General features: G+C 43.0%; 1 protein-coding gene across 2 annotated transcripts in view; it reads left to right on the top strand.

Annotated features, from left to right (window-relative positions):
• IL1RAPL2 (interleukin 1 receptor accessory protein like 2) overlaps nucleotides 1–19,881 on the top strand; it is a 528,601-nt gene that overhangs the window by 398,710 nt on the left and 110,010 nt on the right. The window lies entirely within an intron of this gene.

Below are 19,881 nucleotides of genomic sequence, written 5' to 3' on the forward strand. Positions count from 1 at the left end.
GCAGATAAATTTTCTGCCTTCTCGTTTGTAATGGAGAGATTTATTACAGCAGTGGTTTAAGGAAATTGGGTTCTGTAGCCTCAAGGAATGGTGCTAATTAGATATTCAATATGAAGGGACTGTGACTCATTGCAAGAAATGATGGACCCATACAGGCCTAAGTAGTGCATACAGTAGTTACTTTTTTGTACTGCATCACTACAGTTATCCTACATTGGTTAAAATGTAGAGCAATACTACAGTATAGTGAAGATAAGAGCTCATTCGGTCAAAATGAACTGTTGGAAGTTGAAAGTGTTGATGATGCACAGAGCACCAGTTGGGAAGTGGGGGAATTAGCAGATAGATAGTCTAGGTGTACCTTTTGAAAAGATATCTTCTTATCTTTTCTAGATCTACATGTACTTTGAGGCTTCCTTTTTCCTACTTTGCCCTAGCTAGGTTCTCACATACAGTCATGCCCCGCTTAATGATTACCCCGTATAACGACGAATCCGCTTCACAACGATGTTTTTGCAATCACAACTGAGATCGCAAAACATAGTTTTAAATGGTTTTTTTTCGCTTTGCAAAGATTGGATCCCTGCTTCGGGAACCGATTCTTCGCATTACGACGATCAAAACAGCTGATCGTCGGGTTTTCAAAATAGCCACCGGGTGCTCAAAATGGCTCCCCGCTGTGCTTAGGGACGGATTCCTCGCTCTACAGGCACCGAAAATGGCCGCCCCTATGGAGGATCTTCACTGGAGTGTTTTCACTGGTGAGTTTTCAGCCCATTGGAACACATTAACCGGGTTTTAATGCATTTCAATGGGCTTTTTTATTTCGCTTTACGACGTTTTCGCTCAACAGCGATTTCCCTGGAACAAATTAACATCATTAAGCGAGGCACCACTGTAGTTTCTTCACAACAGTTGAGCCGACCTGCACATTAAGGATGTGCTGTAACCAAGTTTATGGCTTTTTCTCCTGCACTATCCCCAAATCATTTTCCTGAAGCAGTAAATGTAAATCCAATTACATGTTTTTGGATTAGTTGTTTCTTTTCAATAGCTTATGTTCAGTCAACTGTGGTGGCGTTCTGTTGCAATCAAAAGCATTTTGTGGACACTTGGTCTTGAACAAACAATTAAGATTCACTGGCTTTATGAGAAGTCTGCTTTTGGTGGAACTGTGCTAGACCAATATGGATTAAGACATCTGTCTGTGTTTTTAGATTCTTGACAATGTCAGCCAGGATGCACACCTGTATCTCAGAATTTACAAGCTATGCTACCACAGTGATGCATTCTTAATGATACCAGGGTGGAGGGATGGCAGTTAAACATTTATTTGAAAATTGTAAAGTTAAGCATGGTGTTCAGAAATAGCAACACTAGAAAACGGGTCAACTGGTGAAAGTGTCTGGGAGGAGATTCAGAACAGACGACCTGTACACAAGACATGGTTGAACGATGAAGTTCACTGATGCAGGACCTGACGGTGGTAGTTCTCCTCTTCTGGCTTTAAAAGGAGATTGACCAAAGGGCCTTGAGAACTTCATGGAGCCTTCTCTTTCAGACGATACACTGCTTACAACAGTAGCCACAAAGAAAAAGCACTGGGGCCTTCCCATCCTGCATGTAGGCTTTCCAGAGACATCTGATTAGCTATTGTGAGGAGCAGGATCCTAAACTGATTAGACCTTTGCCAGGAACTTTGTAGCGCTCTTTGCCCAACTTTTCAATATTTCATACCCAACAACTTTTTTTTAAAAAGGCACAGCCTTGCCATGATGAATTGCTGCTGTTAATGATTTACAATTGAACTGAAAGCCAATATTTGCATGGAATCTAAGTACAACCGTGTGCCTCAAGAAATCCAACTCCTTGCATGACCTAATTGTAGGCTTTTAAGCTTGGATAATACCCAAAGTTGGCTCTGTTCCTCCTAAGGGGGAAAAAAATATCTTCCATTCCTTTGTAAGATGACAAAGATCAAAACAATCCAGTGGAGCCAAGTCAGAAAATGGAAACTGAAGCTGAGAACTTATTTTCTCTAATTTTTTGCTTCCCCATGTTAGAAATTTAGAATGAGATTTCAAGAGAAATAGATGTTGTTGCTGTTCTTGCCGCGGCTGCTGCCACTGTCTCTCCTAAGCAAGTTAGTTTCTTTTTACCGTTCTGGAAGAGACAGTAACGTAGTCCAAAGAAAGGAGCTGTCAACTGTTTATTGATCAATCTCTTATTCGTGGGTTCTGATTAGAGATGGACACAAACCAGAAAACTTCACAAGTTTCTGGTTTGCAATGGTTCGTGGCTACCCACGAACCCCGAAAGATCACAAACTCCCCCCAAAATGAGCCAGTTTGCAGTTCATTGTTCAGGCTTGTGCTTGTGGGGAAAGGAGTGCTATTTGGTGATCAGGTCAAAGCTGCAATGCTCTATGATATATATAGTTGCAGGAGAAGTGGTGTCCTTTTCCTTAGCTAGGGTGCCCATTGCACTTTGAAACACGATCTGGAATGTTATTGCGTGAACATCACAGGTCCTATTGGATAGCGCCTGTGTCTTGAAGGATTACAAGTAAGAATGTGTGGGGTGTTCATATATGAATTCACCTGCACAGCTGGATGTAACAAGGGTCTACTCACATGTCAGCTGCTGCCAGTGGCTCCACTCTTCCTTCCATTCACTCCGGAGCTTGTGATTGACTATCCACTCCTGGCAGAAGGAAGGAAGACAAGTCTCCCTGCCAGGCTGATGAGTGGATAGCCGATCACGAGTTCCGGAGCGACTGGAAGGGAGAGTGGTATTTGAATACGAATACCCCCATCTCTAATTACAAATAATATGACTCTTTCATCACTATACTTATTCTATTTGAAATGTACATACTTGGCCTGCTGGAAAACATGTTCACATACAGACCTGATTGTTGTGGAGGTGGGGAGTGAAGAAGGGAAGAGTAATAGCAGGGGTCCTTCTGTTTGACATTAACAAATGCATTGTTTCTAAATCTGGTTTTAGTAATACGCTTACCTAACATTTTTAATACAGTGTTATTAATTTCTTCTTTATATTTGAATAATTTACTGTTTCCAACTTTTAATATTGTGTTTTTAATGTTGTAAACTGCCCTGGGTCCTTTTTTAGTAGAAAGACTCGGTAAAAATATTTTTTATTAATTCATTAACTAGCTAATTAATTTGCAACTCGGCCTGTTTCCACAAAAACAACCACTTGAAAACAGTGGATTTTGAAAACATTTCTTGCTCTTAGTTAGATTTTGAGAACTTTTTTGCTTTGCATTTTTATTAGGTATATTTTGTGCATATGTGGACACAGGGAACATGGGTATGCCCTTACGCAGCAGAGGAAGAACAAAAATGTAAAAAGGGGCTAAATTTTTAACCCCTTCCCGTCCTTATTAAAAAGCAATCACAATAACAATTTAGAGTTTGAAATGGATTCATGCTGTGGTTTTTATGTGCTTTTTACCAGGGCTTGTCATGAAAATGAGTTATTTGAATATGAATGGCTCATATACTCTGTAAATTACTGGATAGTCACATTCTGCTGTGCTATTTTGACCTTTTCAGCATTCTGCAATTTGCTTGGCTGTGCCATTCAGCATTCCCCCTTGTTTACAGCTTTATTAAATAGGCAAGAAGTGGCTGTATGGGCAGCCAATCAAAATATACAGTATTGGTAAAGGTCAGGATCATGCATCATGCAGTTTTCCCTACAACTGGCTATCAAAGATGAGGGCATCTAGATTTCTATAATAGGGGGCTTCCACCCATCCACCCCATTTTCATTTGAGTGAGACAGAAAGGAAAAAATGGGATTTCCAATTTAGCTTCAATGGGGCAATAACAGGGCATTAATAATTGTCACCTGGTAATTATAATCTCTACAAAAGTGTAACCGTTATCATCCTGAAGAAAAGTCACCACTGGCAGTGACTGAATATTGTCAGACATCTAAGATAGTCTTCCTCATTCTGGTGCCATCCAGAGATTGGCAAAGTTAATGAAGAAAAGTTAATAGGTTAAATTAGAAAGCTTTTTTAAAATCTAATTTGGTTAGGTTTACATTGAAAAAGAGATGTTTTCAACAACTGAGTTTTAAATTGTGTTTTACAGTTACATCGTGTTAGTTTGTCTGTTCATTCGTTAATTCATTCGTTCATGCAATTTGTATGCCGTCCATCTGGCTCCTAAGGCCACTCTGAGCGGTTCACAACATAATAGACAACAATAACACATTGAACAATAACCTCAAAACATAATAACAATGCAGTAAATCAAATAAACATATCACTCAATTAAACAAAAAAGAAAGACAACATGAAAACAATTAATAAAAACAAAATGATGGAATTGATCATTTAAGATCTGCATGATGTTCATGGAGTATTTCGAAATGCCTGTTTAAATAGCCATGTTTTCAAAAATCTATTGTTATACTCCAACCTCTACCTGAATGAAGGTGGAAAATCTCATCCATGATTCTACTTCTTATAGAATCCTAGAATAACTGAGTTGGAAAGGGCCCTTAAGTCATTGAATCCAACCCCCTGCTTAGTGCAGGAATCTAAATCATGTTCAAGGAGTGGTCTACCCTTGCCCTCTCAATGAGTTCTCACAGCCGAGCAGGGGTTTTGAACTCCTAGTCTTAGTTTGACACTCTGTCTACTACATCACACTTACAGCGGTGCCTCGCATAACGAGTGCACCGTTTAACGACAAATCCGCATAGCGATCTAATTTTTTAGATCACTAATGCGATCGCATTGCGATGTTTTAATGGGTAAAACATCGCATTGCGATGATCAGTAAGTGTTTCGCTAACCGATCTTTGCATTGCAATGTTTTTTTAAACAGCTGATCAGTGGTTCCAAAATGGCCGCCAGGTGCCTAAAATGGCCGCCGCAAGTGTTTTCGCACCCTGCCCTTGCTTACCAAGGGTGCGAAAATGGCGGCGCTATGGAGGAACTTCGCTCAACGGTGAGTTTGGGAGCCATAGGAACACATTAAACGAAGTTCCTATGGCTTTTTCGGTTCCGTTTAGAGATGTTTCTGCATTGCGACGATTAATCCGGAATGGATTAACATCGCTTTGCGGGGCACCACTGTACTCTAATCTGAAAGATACTCCAGCCCAGGTCTATCTAAAGATACATAACCACCCAAAAGGAGAGCATCAGGGAATTTGCCATTGACCATGAAGAGTTAGTTCATGGGTGATGTCAAATTGCCTCAAAGAGTTAGGCTTTGTCTTCTTCATTATGGAGAAATCCATGGTGTTTCTATTTAAATTGCAGTCATTGGCCCGTGTCCTGTGGTGAGTCTCAAATAAAGTAGACTCATTGATTCAATGGCAATTACCAGTGTGATGACTTCTCATTCAGTAATTGATCCAATAGGTCTAGTCTTGTTGTGTCTGTCTGCAGGATCCCGACCTTTATTTCTAAACTAGCATCTCTATATATAGAGCATATACACAGTTTATGCAGATGTCTGTCTGTGTTGTGTGTGTCTGTGTTTGTTGTGTGTTTGACATTTAAGTGGGCCACCCAGGCATAGGGAGATGTGTTGTGGCACTTAGGCATCCTTGTATTGTAATTATAAACCTTTGGGACGTGTGTGCAAATAAATGCCTATTGAACTTCAGCTGAGCTCCAACCTAACAGTTTTGTGTGAGAGACTCCAATTATAGGACTCACAAATGGAGCGCTATGCTTTGCTGCTCAAGCTTCCGCTGCTCTGCTGCTAATTCATGGCATTTTCCATCCTTCACTGCCCAAGCTGAATAGTTTATGGGTACAGGAATTTACATACATTACAGCTATCCATGATTAAGCTACAAATTATAGTTCACTGATCCAGAGACAATGACTAGAGCTGGGTGAATAATTAATTAACAACAGGTAATTTATTCAGTGGATTCTTGCCTGTCTTCTCTGTTTGCAAATTGGACATGTACAGACAGAGTGGGGCTTTCTCTGATGCATTCAAATCATTTTGGTAAACAACTCTTCACCTATCCCAACTCACTCCTTTAACAATTTCTTGAGAGTATTCATTATGTGTATAATCCAAAATTTTGTGGGGTTTTTTTGAGGGGAAAGTTTCAATCTGACTCTAAGGCAGATGGCAGAGAGCTGTGTTATCCTGGGGGCATTGCCCCTGGCAGAACCCACCGAGGTGGGCTACATCACCGCTGATATTCAATGGCTTCCACCAAGAGTCTTGGAGCTGCTGAATTTAGATTGGCAATTAAGTGAGCTCTCTACATTTTGTTGGCAATTCAGATAGCTCTCTAAGGTACAGGAGAGTGCTAGTGTGCCATAGAATCATGGAATAATGGAGTTGGAAGGAGCCTACAAGGCCTTCGAGGCCAACCCCCTGCTCAGTGCAGGAATCCAAATCAAAGCCGATCTGACAGATGGTTGGCCATTTTTGTCTTGAATGCCTCCAACACTGGAGTGCTCACCACCTCCCAAGGTCATTGGTTCCACTGTTGCATTGATCTGTTAAGATGTTTTTCCTGAAATTCAGCTGAAATCTGGCTTCCTGTAGCTTGAGCCCATTATTACATGTCCAGCACTCTGGGATGATCAAGAACAGATCCTGCCCTTCCTCTGTATGACTACAAGTGTTTGGAAAGTGCTACCATATTCCCCCTTACCTTTTTTTTTCTCAAGGCTAAACATGTTGAGTTCCTTCAGTCTTTCAAAGGGCTTGGTTTCCAGCCTCCTGGGCATCCTTGTTGCCCTCCTCTGAACTTTTTCCAATTTGTTAGCATCCTTCTTGAAGTGTGGTGTCCAAAACTGGACACAACACTCTAGGTGAGGCCTAACCAATGCCAAATAAAGGGGAACTAGCACCTCACGGGATTTGGAGAGTATACTTCTGTTAATGTAGCCTGAAACAGCAATTCCCTTTTTTTGCAGCCACATCGCACTGTTGTTTCATATTCAACTTGTGATCTGCAACAATTCCAAGTTCCTTCTCACTCACTGTATTACTGACTCAAGTATCCACTGTCTTATAACTGTGCTTTTGAGATTCCGCCCCCCCCCCGGTGTAGAATTTTGCACTTATCCTTGTTAAATTTCATTCTGTTGCTTTCAGCCCAGAAAGACTCAAGCCTATCAAGATCGTTTTGAATTTTGTTCCTATCTTCCAGGATATTAGCCATTCCCTCCCATTTCATGTCTTGCTCAGATCTGATGACTATTCTCTGCATTCCATCGTTTGAGTCATTAATAAAAATGTTGAAGGGCATCAGACTCAAGACTGAGCCTTGGGGTACCTCACTTGTGACCTCCTCCCAGTTTGAGAAGGAGCCATTAATCATCACCCTCTGAATACAATTCTGTAGTCAACTGTGTATCCACCTGCCATCTTTCCAAACATTCTAGAGTAGTGGTGGTCAAAATACACCCCATGACCATTTTGCAGCCCCAGACCTGGATCCCACATGGCAATGGATGGGGGCAGATCCAAATCCACTGTGGCAATGAATCCACTGGGTGTTAGTCTGAATTTTGCAGGGGACATTCAAAGTATTGAATCCTTCTCCCAACTTAGGCTCAACACCCTGAGTGGCTCCTGTAGTGTTTGGGTTAAACCCTGGAAGGGAGTCATCACTCCTGTGAAACAGTCACCAGCCTCCACTATCATGTCAGTATTCTTAACTGTTGTGGTAGTGGCATAAAAGGGGTGAAATTTCATTTGCAAGAGTGTTGCCTTTGCAATAAAGCAGGACCCAGAGGCCCCACCTTTGTATCTCCACCCACTACCAGGAAGGCTGTGCATTTTTAAAGCTAGTGGAATCCTGGGAGAGTAAACAGGCCCCCCAGACACTGAGAGCATTCCCAGCCTTCGGTAAGGTATTTCTCCTTCTCTCCCAGTCCTATGCTAAAACTAATCCAGAAGGCTGACTGCACAATAGACACCTATTGCCAAGGTATAACATTTCAGTACCTTGGACAGAGCTCAAAGGCTAGCTCTTGCCTCAAACCGAGACACAGACCTTCCAGAGGCTGGATAATCTGTCCTTCCTGTTGGGGTCCCCCAACACACACACACACGCCAATGTGATGTCCATTCTCTTCAAGGGCTGTTGTTCAATTCTCTAGCTAATGGGTCCTACGGCATGCATGCAATGCCTTCTGAGTTTAGAAGGTCAACACCTCACAATGTGAGTGGTCCAGGAGCAAGGAACAAGAATTCTCCATGAGGTATGTTGTCCCTCTCTGTGTCTTACTTTGAACTTAGTTGGACACTGAGATTGGAGAGCATGGCAAGTGGTGAAGCTTATGCGTGATGTTCAGTGATTCATCACACACAACAACCACACAGAGATCCAGCAACTCCCAAAAGTAATCCTTACCACAAGCTTATTATGATCCCCACCACCATAATAAAACTGATGCTAATATTCATAATTTGTATCATTATTCTCTTCTGTTATAAGCATCTTGGTTATTAATTATATCTATACCCTGCCTTCCCACTAAAAAGCTATTCAATGTAATCTTACAAAAGACATGCTTAGTAATCTTACCTAATAAGTGTTTCTGCATTCATTAACATGCACAGTGGAAATAGCTAAGTATGTTCTCAGTACAGGAAGCTGCCTTGATTCTAATACATGAGCTGGAAATGTGAAAATGCTATGCAATGTTCTTTGTGTTGCTTTTGTCTGCTTTCTTGCTCATCACATAGTACTCAGAGCTATTTGAAGCCCGTTGGGGAGACGCTTATGGGACTTTCCTATGCGTGTGGGATTTTCATTGCCAAATGGCCTTGACTGCTGTTAGACAATACCAAGATTGATGTGAGCATTCTCCTTGGGTGCAATGTTTTTATGAGATGACTACATTTGTGAAGGGAAACAGGAAGAAAGATGTGTTGATTTGTGTCCCAGACAGAATGAATCCACATACTCAATTTACATGATAGCTTGCACTCTGGCAAAGGAACAAGGGAAAAGAAAAGGAAAGTGGGCAAGCTGACACTTGACTAAGTGATAGTCGATACATGATTGGCTTTATCATCACCTCCATGCTTGGCTCTCATTGTTTGGTAATTGCTTGGTGTGATAGGAGGAAATGGTCTGTAATCATCTATCAATTGATAGGTTACAATAGCAGCTTCTCACATTCAGAGTATATAAGGGCAGGTAATGTGTGGAGTCATTCCTGTGATCAGACTGTAAGCCTGCTGATAAGTCCTATTTTTTGTTATTAATTTTTGTACTCTAGTCAGCAATTCTAAGGATGATATAAATAAATGGTAAGAGGAGGAGGACTCCACTAGCTTCAATTTCATGGGGTAGCAAATCCACTCCAGGGTTTGAAGGAGATATGTATTTACCCTATTTGTGAGGATGGGGCTTGGCAACATGGATAGTTTCAGTAATGTTCGGACTGAAACATGCCCAAACCCACTCACCCACCCCTTGTGAGACTGGAGTCGCTTGCAGAAGGATGTAGAAGAAAAAGAGTAGAGATGTGGAGAACATCTATAAGAAGGAGCAGTGGTACTCTGGGGTTCCACTGACTGTGCATTTTATCCAACATCCAGTTTCCCACTAGGGCTAGCAATATCTGCTTGTGACCAGCAATAGTCCTTTCCAATGTTGCCTCAAACAATTAGACTACTGTACCTAAATCTGTAGAGTCCATATAAGCCTCCTTATAACCTCTGTACTGCTGCCTCCTCTGTTAACTGGTGTAATATCCTATTAATATATCTACCTAAATGTCCATAACACGTTTTGTGTCAGTAGTGTTGCTCCTACTAGTATAAGCCACACATTGCTCACCCAGAAGAGGGTCAGGCAAATATTAAGTACTTGTGCAATATGATTGAATGTAGAGATGTGAAGAGCTCTTGCCAACTGCTTGTTTTTCACTGTCATGGAGCATCTCAACCTGGGAAGACAGGGAGTGGGGAATTCACCAGTTCCCACAAGAGTTCTTAACTCAATAATTCCTTTTCTTTGATTGTGTTAAAGACACGGGAGTACAAAAGCATTTCCCCTTAAGTGCACATGTGTACATATGCACACACACAACATACACACACACAGACACACACACACACACAGAGAGAGAGAGAGAGAGAGAGAGAGAGACCAAAGAAAAGGCCAGTTGAAGCTACAGATAAACCATCTACAAGTTCTGGTTCAAGAGAAAATACTTCCCTTATCTTCTAATAGTCTCTGTTTTCAAAAGATGCACCCAAAAAGGGGGGGGGGGATAAGACTTGCAAATGTGCAAATACTCTTGGAAAAAAAACAGGCTTGCCATCCCACAGCAAGAAGGAAAATCCTCATCTTTTTGTGCATGTGACAATGAAACAAGTCAGGGTTCATTTCCCTCTCTGAATTGCTCTTATTTCTGAGCAGCACAGGGAATACAGAAATGTTCCTTTATTGTAACATATTGCTTAAGCAACTTTATCCATCCCAGATAGTGGGTTGATGGTATTTACTTTATCCAAAATTCTGAAAATCTCAGATGATCTCTCTTTTTTAATGGAAATCAAAGGCATCTGTCAGTTTAGCAGACAATAATGGATGATGATGGGATTAAAGAGAAATAGAACATCTGGATAAGTTTGCCATTTTACATTTCTTCCCATCACACTCTTGATTGAAGCCACTCATTTTCAATACTAATGCTGATTGTGTTGAACCTAATTTAGCTCCTGACTCAAGTCAGAACAAGAAACAAGGGGAACTGTGAAATGGATGCCTCCTATCACTCACACAGCTCAGCAGAAAGCAATGTCCTCCGTAGCAGAAACTTGATCAGATCACAACCCACCTGTTTTGAATGGGCACAGTTTACATATAAGAAGAGCCTGGGCCACTGGATCATTTGTAGGGCACAACATCTCCAGTGTTCCTAGTTCTTTTAGCACATCTTCTCCAACAAAGTGCCTTTTCTACGTATCATGTTGATTTGTCCCTCACAGAAACCTGGTACACATCCCTGTGCCCAGAAGTCAATGGATGAAGACTGGCAACATGGACAGATTGCTTGTACTCAAAAGTAAGAGTCGGTGCCTTGTCATCATTTACAGCAGTGGTCTCCAACCTTGGGCCTCCAGATGTTCTTGGACTTCAACTCCCAGAAATCCTGGCCAGCAGAGATGGTGGTGAAGGCTTCTGGGAGTTGTAGTCCAAGAACATCTGGAGGCCCAAGGTTGGGGACCACTGATTTACAGAATGTTAAGTGCTATAATGGCAGAAACTGGCTGGATAGTTCAGTGAGTTAGGTACCTGACTGCAGAACCACCGGTTGGAAGTTCGATTCCCCACTGGGCCTCTTGTGGAGTACAGCCAGCCTATGTGGCCTTGGGCAAGCTGCACAGTGTCAGGGTGACCCCTAGAAGAAGGGAATGGTAAGGCACTTCTCACTGTCCTCTACCTGGAAGTCCCTGATAGGACACCCTAAGTCAGAACTGACTTGACAGCACAAAATTCGTTGTTGTTACAATTGCAGAAATAGGTATTTGTCAGGGTGCTGGTTTTAAGTGTGGTAAATACCAGGGTTGAGTTCAGCGAACATTGTCATTGTGGTTTCCTTTTGTTTTGCCACCTCTCTCCTTTTCATTCCTTTCATGAGCTGGTCCTTTCATGAGACACAAGAGACCTTTCAGATCATTTCATTCCCTTCCCTCTGGCTTGGGACAATGGTAGGCACTGTTGACTATTCTGTATCAGGCAGCCAAATATCTCAGGCTACCCATGGACTATGGCCAGCATCCTCACTGAGAAGTATAGGAATATCCTATACTGAAGTGTCAGGGAAGAGATCTACGAATATCTGCAGCCACCAAAAATTTGCAGAAACGTAGGAAATTCCTGGAAAGAATGAGGTAGTTTGTGTATGTGTGTGTGTGTTGATCTTGATTGTGTATGTGGAATTCAATGGGAAGCCATAAATAGGTGTTTTTACAAGCACATTTGGCTTCTGCAAAGCAGAGTCTTCGTAGCCCTGAGCTTCAGCGTTGAGTTCTTGATGTGTTGGTGGCAATTAAGGTCATGAGCCAAGGCAGAGCATGGGAGGGGAAGCACATGAATCAAGGAGGGGAGGGGAAGGATGCTGGGACACACACCAGTTTTTTTAGTTTTGAAAAAAATCAGGGCTTGCTGGCTTTTGGGGAGAGAGATGCACCTTGCATCGAAACATTTTCCAAGTGTCTAGATAATGACCTAGCCCGGGAGGCATTTGACGAGAGACATCCCCACTCTGTGCACAAAGAGCAAGGGTTTTTTCATTTCATCCATCATTCACAGCTCATTGCAGTGCTTCCAAAAGTCTCTTAAACCTAGGAGATTATGGGATGGAAAAAGGCCGGGAAATTGGTCCTGTCTGCCCTCTTATCATACTACTTCTGTACTGAATTATCCGAGCTGGCTTAGAGGCAGGAGCATTAGCTGGAGGTAGGGGCGTTGTGTCTGTGTGCGCTCGAGAGATGGTATTTGACGTTCTAAATCTAGAAAAGGTCTACAGCGTTTTCAATGATCCTGAAGTAACCCCCCTTTGCCAATCCCGACTATAACCTTTTATGAAAGGAGACCTTTCGAAAGCCTGAAGCTAGAAGATGAAATGGGGTGTTTAATCAGAGGTTTTAATATTGATAAACGTGTAACTGGTTTTAATGTAGTTTATTTGGTGTTTTAAAACCGCTGATTACTGCATCGTTTTAATTGCTGTGAGCTGCCTTAGGCTTCTGGGGGGGGGGGAAGCAGCATACATACAAACAAAACAACAGTATAAAAAAGAAGCATTTTAAAACTGTTGTTTTCTGATCCTTCTAGGCTTTAAGTGCAGACAAGTGATCATGGAAAGGACCATGGTTTTAAAGCATTATCCCTCCATGTCCTTCCATTTCTTGTTTGCTAAGGGGAGCCATGGACTGGATTTACTCTCTTGCTACCCCAGCTTTCCCACGAAACAAAAATCAGACAATTGCACAAACACACACAAAGATTTTGACTTCATATCCTCATACTCAATAGTGGTGTTCTCAACATTTAGTCTCCCAGATGTTTTGGACCGTCATTCCCAGAATACCTAACTCTTGGCTCTGTTGGCCGAGGGTTGGGTCCTTTTAAGGAGGAAGGCGGGGTAGAAATGTTTTAAATGAATGTATAAATAATTCTGGGAGTTGAAAGTCCAAAATCAAGAGAGGAGGGTTGGAGAACCGCCGTTCCACGGAGACCTTCCTAAAGAGTTGTCCGGCAGATGTGTGGAACTAAAACTCCCATAATCCCCAAGCCAGAACAGACGATAAGGAATTGTGGGAGTTGTAGTCTAAAGGCCCCTGGAAGATAACCATTTGAGAAGACAAGCAAAGGAATCACATTCAGAGGTCTGGGTTGGGCCATTCCTTCTGTGTAGTGCAGCAACAGCAGCAGCTCTTTCACCAGTAGGTATTGCCTGCAAGGCAGAAGAATCACTCTTAAGCACAGGCATGTCCACCGATGATGATGTTTCACACAGTTGCTGTTACACATCTGAACCCCCCCCCTCCCCGTTGCTGTCAAAAAGGTGGGCTCCTTGGGGATTTGTCCTCTTCGACAGGAAGCAGATGTCTGGAACGAATTCTTCCATTTGCTGCTTCATCATTCGGTAGCATGAATTGATCCTTATTGAATTGCACAAGGAGCAGCCAAAAACGGAACAGTGAAGCTCGCAGGCGTTGTATACAAGGAGATGTATGGGCCCATGATTATTATTGGTTCTTACCTCCGTTAACCTTTATATATCACAACTCTCAAACACCTTTAGCTACCCAATGTCCCTTGCTTCTTAAAGCAACTTTGGTGCCTGTTCTACTCATGCTTAAATAGTTCACTGTCTTCTCCTCTGCTTAAGCAGTACTCTCCATTTTAAAATATATATATAGCCTAGAACTCATAAGAGTCCTAAGCTATAGGACTCTTATGAGTTCTAGGCTATATAGCTTAGGACTCATAAGAGAATCGTGTAAGATGAGCAAAATGTGTTTACATTGCCCTTTGGAAATAAGTTTGAAAATAACTCAAAAATTTACTTGTTACACCAGTAAAGGAACTGTGTTTCTAAGGGTTGCGTGTTTGTTACATCCTTGTTACCAAAAAAAGGAACATTGCAAGTAAATATATACATTGCATGTAATTTACATCTAACTTGTTAGTTCCAGGCTGTCAGTCGAATCCATAGGGCAGAGCAGAGCTTCCACGTCATCAAAATAAAGTCTAAATATCTAAGCAGAAAAAGTTTCGTCCCACCGCTGTGATCCCTTATCTAGCAAAATGGTAGGGGTGTACATGCAGAGCGGGCATTAAAACTTGTTGCTATCTGCCAGACTCCTCTCATTACTTAAAATTTGCCTCCGGTATGGATTCCATAAATAAAAACACTTTTTCACGGGGGTGGGGTGGGGGGAAGCAAGTGTAGGACTCAAATAATTTTACCTGAAATGAGGCCAAGTTATACCTTCCTCTCCAGCCCTGCATCATCCTTTCATCTGTCCGCTCCTGAGCACCTCTTTCTTGGTCTGTCATCTCTCCTAAATAAGAAAGAGGAGTTGTCCTGGATTTTTCTTTCTTTTTTTTCTTTTTTTTCTTCTTTTTTTTGGCCTTCACTCACATCCCAAGCGACCATTACTCCAGTTGTTTTCTCAGATTGCTTGCGTTAGATGCTCCACAGGCCTCAGAGGGGGTGGGAAACCTCCTGAAAAATTCATAGCCACCTGTGAGTGCTGTCAGAAACAAACAATCCTATTTCCCTGTAGGAACTGAATAGATGTGGTATTCATTTTCCGTCACGAGGCATAGTTTTCACTCAGTTTTCCATTCTCAGCCTAAATGACTGCCCACAACTGCCTTTAGATTCTACTCCTGAAGTGAACTCCACAGTTGCCCTCGAAACTCTGCAAGCCTTTTACATGCAAAGGCTCCCAAACATCCGTAGGTTTCACTGGGGGCGAAATATATCTCGTCTGCACTGGTTGCAGGTGCGTGACCAGTTGCTGACGTGTCAGGGCTAGAACGGGATGTCACTGCTTTGACTGAAGATTGTCCTTGGGGTGATCTACAAGACTTGTGTACTGTAGGTTGCCACATTCCCCTGAACCACAGGTGGGGAAGTCTTCTCTCGCTCTCCATGTCCAGGCCAGGTAAAAGAATCATTTCCTCAACTCTGCCTTAGCTGGTAATCAACAGCTGAGCCGTAGAGTCCTTCCTGCCATCCTCCAGGCCAAGTTGTTCTTGGTTTTCTTCAACAGTGAGAGTTGTAGTTCAGGCCCAGCTTGCCGACTTCACTTCGCCCCGTCCATCTGCCGTTGGCTCTGTCCGCTGCTTGATCTTCTTCCTTGATAGTGTGAAAACCATGTTGGGGTCCCTGAAGGTCCAGAATTGATGGTGGGCCGGAGTTGTGTTTTCAGGGCATGTGAGGGATGCCTACCGACGTACCGGAGTCAGTCGTATCAAAAATGACAGGACCCATGTGCCTCAAATACAGTGGTGCCTCGCATTACGATGTTAATTCATTCCAGCGAAATCGCTGGAGAATGTAAACATCGTAAAGCGAAATTAAAAAGCCCATACAAATGCATTAAAACCCGATTATGCATTCCTATGGGCTTGAAACTCATTGGCCAGCGAAGATACTCCATAGCGTGGCCATTTTCGCTGCCCGTGCAGCGAGGAATCTGTCCCAGAAAACAGCGGGTGGCCATTTTTTTACCCGGCGGCCAATCAGCTGTAGGAAAATCATCATTTTGCAAGAATCGGTTCCCGAAGCAGGGAACCAATTATTGCAAAGCGAAATTCCCCCATAGGAAACATCATTTTGTGATCGCAAAAACTTCATCGTTATGCGATTTCGTCGTAAAACGGAGCGCTCGTCTTGTGAGGCACCACTGTATGTGTTTTTCCCTTTTCACCAATTGAGAAGCCACTAACACTTAAGAAGGAAGCCTTAAACCTTTACAAGATTTCCCCCACCCCCGTGAAAAATGAAGCCCCTAAGGAGGCCATGAGGTCACAATTCCCTGTTGGGTGAGTTTAGCCACCAGACCGTGAATAAGAGTTGCATTATGTTCCTGTAACAGCTGAGAAGTGGCGTTATCAGTTGTCAAGTAATATTCCCCCCCCCCCCCCCGTGGCAGAGTGTGTAGCAGCTTGGTTCTGATTCAAAACCGAGCTGGTTGTCTTTGATATCCCAGATAAATGCTTGGACAGTTACTTTTTAATTGCTTTATTGCCAGAAGTTTTGAATGAAGCCATAAAAATAGCGAGAGGGAGGGAGATCAGCCTAATTGCCTCAAGATGGATATGTAACGCATAAATTTCATGTTTAATGGAACTAGTAATAGACCACCTGTTTCAGCTGCCTGTTTCCATTGAGCACATGAATTAATAGTTCCCTCATATGTGCACCGAGCAAAATTGTAATTGCACACATGAAAATTCAGTGAATTCTACCACCACCCTCTCTCCTTTTTTTAACACTTCATCTTATTCTGCAGATGGCTCCAAATTTCATTATGTTTGCCTTTTTAAAAAAAATATCTAATCATGCATGGTGCTTATTCCATTTCCATGGTCAGCCAGTTTCCAGCTCTCAGCCTTGTTTCTGGACTAGGATGAAAATATGAACATGCTTAGTAGATAATCAGCATAGCGTGTTCAGAGTCAGATAGTCGCAGATGTGAACAGGGAGAGGGTTTCTGTCAGTGGATTGTGGAGGATGAAGGTTAAACATCAAGGGCTAAAAGATGCCTCCTTCCGAAGGCTGAGTGGCAGGGCCAGGTGGAGCTACAGCCGGATTTTATGGTGTCTATAGAAGTTCAGCCCTGAGCATCATCCTCCGAGGCTATGACCTTGCTTGATTAGTCACCTAATAGTCTGTGTCATGGAAGGCTTAACTTCCACACCAGTCATGAAATAAGACAAGAACTTATTGCAAGAATGCATTAGGGGTGTGTATAAAGGTCTACGTTTTGGGGGAGGGTGTAGCTCCAATGTGCATGTTCGTTGGGCATGTTTGTGGCTTCACACATGTTTGCTCCAAGCAGCACAAGGAAGGTTTCAGGATGATTTGAAATATATCCCTCTTTATAAAAGAACGCAGATAATCTCTCTATCCTTCAGCTTGGTGGTGCGGAGTGTGATGGTTGATGATCTTCAACAAAGCTGAGCATATGGTTCGGAAGGAGTTCTAAATGATTTCTCTGTTTTTGATTTTATGATGATCCATTCGGTACTTAGAAGCCGGCACCATAAGGCACTTAATTCCCTTCCCCTCTCCCTTGTGCGCCATATTAAAACAATTCGGAGCTGTGCATATTTCAGCTGTCTCTTACGGATGAGTTATTATGGCTGGGGCTGTCTCCCAGAGAGAGGAGGCTTTCAGGCAGATCTCTGCCCCGGATGTGGCGGTGTGTTTGTGAGTAGGGATTTTGAAAAGAGACGGGGGAGAGAGAGTTACGATTTATAAGGATTTGAGCTATAAGTCACACACCATTTGTTTAATCCTGAAATGCCTCTTTAATTATGGGATCAGTAATAAAAACAGGAGGGAGGGAGTCCCTGGTAAGGGCTGGGGCTGTTGTGATCAAAAGAGGCAGGAAACAGGAAGAAGGCTTGGAAAAGCAACAGCTTTGTGCCTCTTACTCCTATCATTTAAAGAAGGCATGGCTGTTCTCAACCTCATGTCACAGGATGCCTGTGTTATAAGATTTCTGCTGAGACCCTGCTCCGAATTTCTTCTTTTTGTAAAGGTTGGAAAAGTTTCCAGCAGAAACAGGAGGGGGAGGGACTGAGAGTCCCAGAATTCTCCAGCCGGCATGGCCATCATTGGGGCATTCTGAGAATTTGAGGGGATTCTGGGAGTGCTTTGTCCGATCTTTCAGCCACACGCCTCTTGCTTACACACCAATGCCACCTCACTTTATGGATCCACTGTTGTGTACAGAAAACATACACACGACCTCGAAGCCTGTCCACCCCAGAACCCTTGCAATTGCAGACAGTCTGAACGAGCATGGCCTCCCTCCTCCTTTCCCAGGTCCCACCAGACACTGAGACAATGGAAGGAATACCTGAGAGCACATTCTATGCGTAGTTAGCGCCATGCTGGGAAAGGACCATCTGTTTTCTCCAGTCATGCATTGCTTGGCTTGCTTTTATTTCAGAACTGCCTTCAGCTTCCAGACCCTCTTCTCCTCCTGTAGCAGTGGGCCCTTGGTGTTTGTTTCTTTAGCAGAATAGGAAAACTTCAAGCAGGGACTGCAGGATGGCTCCCAGCACCCTTAAGCACCTGCATTCTTCCCCATGTTCTCCCCCTTTCTCGATTTTTGGATCTTAAAAACACGTTTTGGACTCTCTAGGAAGTAATATTGGAATGTTTCTGCCACCCCTGGCATAGTTTTGACACAAGGAGTATCCCCCCACTCCAAAGAGTGCTGAAAAATAATAAATGCCACAGCATCTTAAGACTACAGGGGGAATGACCTTCCAAGTTCAAAATGGAACCGGTTGTGACCACCAATCTTGAGAAATCACCCACCCTCGTCTTGTAGGCTTCTGACTTGGTAGGGTAGAAAACACACAATCTGCCCACATGGACAGCTTGTTCTAACATCGCTGTCATGATGTCAGCAGAGAAGTCCTCCAGAGAGGACCAGCCGGAAGAACTTGACACGCGAAAACATGAAGGGGTGGAGGACATGCTTGACCCCTGCAGATCCTAACCCTCAGGGAACCAGGGATCTGAACCCACCCATCTTGGACCCTTAGAGAACCAGGCCCTTGAGCCTGTGGATAATGGAGGCTCAGGAGCTACGCTCCTAAGGGAGGTGAAGTGAGGAAGACAGAAGGCATGACCCTGCTTTGAAAAGCCCCAAGGCAGAGGGCTCGGCCAAAGGGGAGATCCCCTCATGGGTAAAGGCTCTCCTTCTGAGTTAGTGGTCTCCTCACAAATGGGCTTTTTTTTTCTCCTAGGGAAACTTCTGCAAGAACTTAGCCAAATTCACAAACTTCACCTGAAATTGAAAAACATATGGGCGCAGGAGAATGTGAAATTTATTTATTTATACCCCGCCCATCTAGACCAATGGTCTACTCTGGGCGGCAGAGTAGACCACAAAAAATGAAAGTGACCATTTTTTTTTCTATCCCAGGTCCCATCCTGGCTTTAGAGATTATGGTCAGGCATTTTTACCTGCAAGCTATTTGAATATTCCGACCCTCCCAAAATATAGAAAAGCTTTTACATTAGCCAAGTTTAATGTACTCCCTTCGTTCCTGCTGGAAGGCAGATACAAGAACATTCCCTATGAAGAGTACTTATGTCCTTGTGAGGCTGGTGGGGTGGAGACGGTTGGCCATGTTCTGTTGTGTTGCTCCTTCTACACTGGTTTCCGTGACACTTTCATTCATCCATTTTTGCAAAGCATCCCCGGAAGAGATTATGAGTACTATACGTCTTATCTGGTGGCAGACCAATGTCCATCAGTAACAGTTAAAGTGGCCAGTTTCTGTGCAGCAGCGCTAATCTGCAGGCAAGAAATGGCGCCTTAATCCTCTCGATGTATACATGTATGAATGTATGCATCTATGAATATGTATGCATTGGTGATAGGGTTATGCTCCTAACAATTATTTATGGAATTTGTCTCCCTAAGAGTCTGCCCGCACATAATGTATATCATAGTTGTATTGATTCTGTTCATTCTTATGCAGTTGTTCTGTGCTATTCACATCTGATCTGTTGATCGTACAAATAAAATTCAAAAATTCAATTCTATCCCAGGCCAGAAGTGAACAGCCTAGAGAGCAGAGATGCTGCCAGAAATCCACTCCAAATTTCAGACTCAA

This window comes from Pogona vitticeps, chromosome 11 (assembly GCF_051106095.1).
Source record: "Pogona vitticeps strain Pit_001003342236 chromosome 11, PviZW2.1, whole genome shotgun sequence".
Classification (NCBI taxonomy): domain Eukaryota; kingdom Metazoa; phylum Chordata; class Lepidosauria; order Squamata; family Agamidae; genus Pogona; species Pogona vitticeps.